Below are 4,705 nucleotides of genomic sequence, written 5' to 3'. Positions count from 1 at the left end.
AATGTCTGTTTGTATATTAAGGGACATTCTGTCAAAAATAGTAACTAAAAAACTCTCACTATGCCTATATTTTTACTGTACTTATCAAGTAAAATTTTTTTTATTTGTTTGTGTGATTACTTTAATAATATATATATAAACAGTTGCATTAAACATCTGTTTTCCGTATTATTTGCAATTTCAGAAAGAAAAATATTTTGTGTCTGACCCTACTTTCTGGTCAACTGTTGTAAAGAGGAATAACTTTTAAATAACTGTTAGAAAAACCAAATGACTCCAGAAGGCATGGAGATAATTCATTATTCCCCTCTATCATAATAAGAGTTTTTAAACATGAAATGGAAATTCACTGTAATATCACAATGAGAGATTTGACAAACAATTAATGTACTACACATTTTGTACATTGTACATTTTTTAATGTGTTTAATGTAAAAAGTAAACACAATTTCATGGCTGTCATAAATTAAATTTATTACTATGATATACAGTGAACTTTTCATATCAGCAGATACTATTCCACACAAAATATCTCCATAAAAGTACCACTAGAAATATCTGATGTAAAAAAAATTCTGAAGCCATATTTTCATCAGTGCTCTATTAGCTTTTACATCTTAAATCTGCATTTGATTTACCTTTATAAAGGCCTTTTTTTTTTACTTTTGAAATGTATGTGTTACGCCAGGCCAGCAGAGGGAGCCCTTACCCCCACTGACTGTTGCTGCTCCATCTGCTGCCTCTATGGTTACTTCCTGTTTGTCTACCATAAATACAAGCTCAGGACACACACACTCTGCGAAGTATTGATTTGCATTTGCGGACTTTACCAAGCGTTATTCCTTGCTCCCAGGTTTTCCTAGTCTCCTTGTTTTCCCTAGCCATAGTTCTGTTTTTGTTTTCCCAGTCTTAGTCATAGTTTTCTAGTTTCTTGTTTTCATTTCATTGTTTCCTTTGGACTGCCCACCTGGATTTGTACCCACGCTTGTTTATTGGATTACGCTATTGGATTATCTTTGCTGTTCATGTTTGCTGGTGTTTTCGACCCTGTCTGCCTGTCTACGATCATCGTAATAAAGCCTTGCATTTGGATCCTCACTCTCGGTCGTCCCGTTTGTAACAGAATACTTCGCCACGCCCGGATCCAGCGGCTTTATCCACCAGCAGTTCACCATGAACCCAGCCACCCAGATTATCCGTCTCCGTCAAGGTGAGCGTCCCATTGAGGAGTACATTTTGGATTTTATTACACTGGCAAAGGCTACTTCAATGGATGAGGCCTGTTTAATAATATTTTTTCGTGGTGGACTTTCCGAGCCATTCGGTTCCCTGATGCCACTACACCAGCCTGGCTGGACCCTCCAGCAATACATTTATTTAGCACTGCAGTTGTTTGGCTCTCCGTTCACTATGGGTGTTTTAGAGGAGCTACAGCACAAGATGTCTGCCAGCTTAAAGCCTCAGCATAAGATGTCTGCTAACTCTGAGCCACAGCACAAGATGTCTGCTATTCCCGAGCCTCAGCACAAGATGTCTGCTAGCCCAGAACCACAGCACAAGATGTTTGCTAGTCCTGAGCCACAGCACAAGATGTCTGCTAGCCCCGAGCCTCAGCACAAGATGTCTGCTAGCCCAGAACCACAGCACAAGATGTTTGCTAGTCCTGAGCCACAGCACAAGATGTCTGCTAGCCCCGAGCCTCAGCACAAGATGTCTGCAAGCCCAGAGCCCCTTCACAAGATGGCTACCTTTCATGAACCTGTTCACAAGATGGCTACCTTTCCTGAACCTGCTCACAAAATGGCTGCCTTTCCAGAATCTGCTTTCGGAATGACTATTCTTCCTGAGTCCGCGTTCAAGATGGTCACCCAATTGGACTCAGCTCACCAGAAATCTACCACGTCTGACTTCTCTCGCAAGATGGCTGCCACCCCAAGGCCCGATCACAAGATGGCGGCCATCCCCAAGCCTGTTCACAAGATGGCTGCCACCCCCAAGCCTGTTCACAAGATGGCCGCCATCCCCGAACCTGATCACAAGATGGCTGCTGTTCCTGAGCCAATTCCCAAGATGGCCGCCCTTCCCGAGTCTGTTCACAAGAAGGCCACCGTCCCAAAGCCCGTTCACAAGATGGCTGCCCGTTCTGAGCCAGTTCATAAGATGGCCACCTTTCCTGAGTCTGCACCCAAAATGGCTGCCCATCCAGATCCTGTTCACAAGATGGCTGCTCTTCCAGACCCCGCTCACAAGATGGCCGCTTTTCCTGAGCCTGTTCACAAGATGGTTGCCACGCCCAAGTCCTCCCGCAAGATGGCCGCCACGCCAGAGCCTGCTGCAAAGATGGCCGCCACGCCAGAGCCTGCTGCAAAAATGGCCGCCACGCCAGAGCCTGCTGCAAAGATGGCCGCCACACCAGAGCTACCACCCAAGATGGCCGCCTCGCCAGAGCCTGCACCCAAGATGGCCGCCTCGCCAGAGCCTGCACCCAAGATGGCCGCCACGCCAGACCCACGTCAAGCCATAATCCTGATGCCAACGCCTGCTAATGCTACGTCAGCCAAGCCGGCGCCTGCTCACGCCACATCAGCCGAGCCAGCATCTGCTAACGCCACTTCAACCAAACCATCGCCTGTTAACGCCATGTCTGCTGCTCCTGTACAGTCAAGTCACGACACAGCTCCTGTTCTTGTCAAGTCAAGTCACATTGTGGCTGCTGCCTCTGCAAGGTCAAGTCAAGTTACAGCTAATGTTCCTGTCAGGTCAAGTCAAGTTACAGCAGTTGTTCCTCCTGAGCCAAATCAAGCAGCACTTCCTGAACCAAATCAAGCAGCACTTCCTGAGCCAAGTCAAGCAGCACATCCTGAGTCAAGGCAAGACACCCCAACACTTCCAGAATATAAGCAAGTTACCACAGCGCTTACAGAGTCACATCAAGACACAGCAGTACCTCCTGAATCATGTCCAGCCGCCGCTGTCCTAGCAGAGCCAACTCAAGTCACAACCACTCCCTCAAAGCCATGTCAAGTCACAGCTGCTCCTGTCACGCCAAGTCAAGTCACAGCTGCTCCTGTCACGCCAAGTCAAGTCACAGCTGCTCCTGTCACGCCGAGTCAAGTTACAGTTGTTCCTCTCACGCCAAGCCAAGTCACCGCTGTTCCTGTCATCCCAAGTCAAGTCACTGCTATTCCTGTCACGCCCAATCAAGTCACAGCAGTTCCTTCCAGGCCAAGTCACGTCTCGCCCGAACATCCAGAGCCGGGACATGTTTCGTCTGATCTGCCAGAGCCTTCGCTCCCAAGCCACGCAGAGCCAACGCTCCCAAGCCATGCAGAGCCAACGCTCCCACGTCACGCAGAGCCAACGCTCCCAAGCCTCACGCCCACTGACCCGGAGGGCATTCCTCTGCCAACTGCGCTACCTGCTATGGCTATCGCCATTTTGAGTGTGTGGGCTGTACACTGCGCCCCAGTGCCCTCTTCTGCCCATGAGTCCACCCACAAGTTTGCTCTGGAGACCTCATCTACACGCATGTCCGCTGCGCCTATACCTCTTTCGGAGGTGGCGTACATAGCGGAACTTCACGCTCTGCCCGCACCGCCAAGGCTTCACGCTCTGCCTGCACCGCCTATGCCCCCTGCTCTGCCAGCTCCGCCAGGGTTCCCTGCTCTACCTGCTCCGCCAAGGTTCCTTGCTCTGCCTGTTCTGCCAAGATTCCGTGCTCTGTCTGTTCCGCCAAGATTCCGTGCTCTGTCTGCTCCGCCAGGACTCCCTGCTCTGCCTGCGCCGCCAAGGCTTCACACTGTGCCTGCACCGCCTAGGCTCCCTGTCGTCTCTGACACGACCACGAAAGCCATTCCTGAAGTTCTCGTCTGCCTAGTCACGACTATGGAGGCCACCTTCCCCCATGAACTCTCTACCTCTCTCCTTGCTCTGTCTGCCTCCTCTGTCTCTGCTCTCCCCAGGTCCCAGTCCATGATGCGGCCTCCTGTTCCGCCCTGGAGGGCTTCTGCGCCTCCTGTTCCGCCCTGGAGGACTTCTACGCCTCCTGTTCCGCCCTGGAGGGCCCCTGCGCCTCCTGTTCCGCCCTGGAGGGCTCCTGCGTCTCCTGTTCCGCCCTGGAGGGCTCCTGCGCCTCCTGATGCGCCCTGGAGGGCTCCTGCGCCTCCTGATTCGCCCTGGAGGGCTCCTGCGCCTCCTGTTCCGCCCTGGAGGGCTCCTGCGCCTCCTGCTCCGCCCTGGAGGGCTCCTGCGCCTCCTGCTCTGCCCTGGAGGGCCGCTCCGCCTCCTGCTCCGCCCTGGAGGGCTCCTAAACCCCTTGCTCCGCCTTCGGCTCCGCCCTGGAGGGCTTCTACGCCTCCTGCTCTGCCCCGGAGGGTCGCTAAGCCTCCTGCTCCGCCCTGGAGGGCTCCTAAGACTCTTGCTCCACCTCAAAGGACTGCTCTGCCTCCAGCCCTGCCCTGGAGGGCTCCTGAATCTCCTGCCCTGCTCTGGAGGGCCTTTGCCCAACCTGTTCTGCCTCAGTCTCCTGGCCCCCCCCCACCGCTCCCCTGGACTGTTTCTTCCTGTTGTTTTTTGGAGCGTCTGGAAGCCGCTCCTTGGGGGGGGGCTATGTTACGCCAGGCCAGCAGAGGGAGCCCTTACCCCCACTGACTGTTGCTGCTCCATCTGCTGCCTCTATGGTTACTTCCTGTTTGTCTACCATAAA

The sequence above is a fragment of the Garra rufa genome, chromosome 4 (genome assembly GCF_049309525.1).
Source record: "Garra rufa chromosome 4, GarRuf1.0, whole genome shotgun sequence".
In the NCBI taxonomy this organism is placed as follows: Eukaryota; Metazoa; Chordata; class Actinopteri; order Cypriniformes; family Cyprinidae; genus Garra; species Garra rufa.
Note: the sequence above shows the minus strand (reverse complement) of the source record.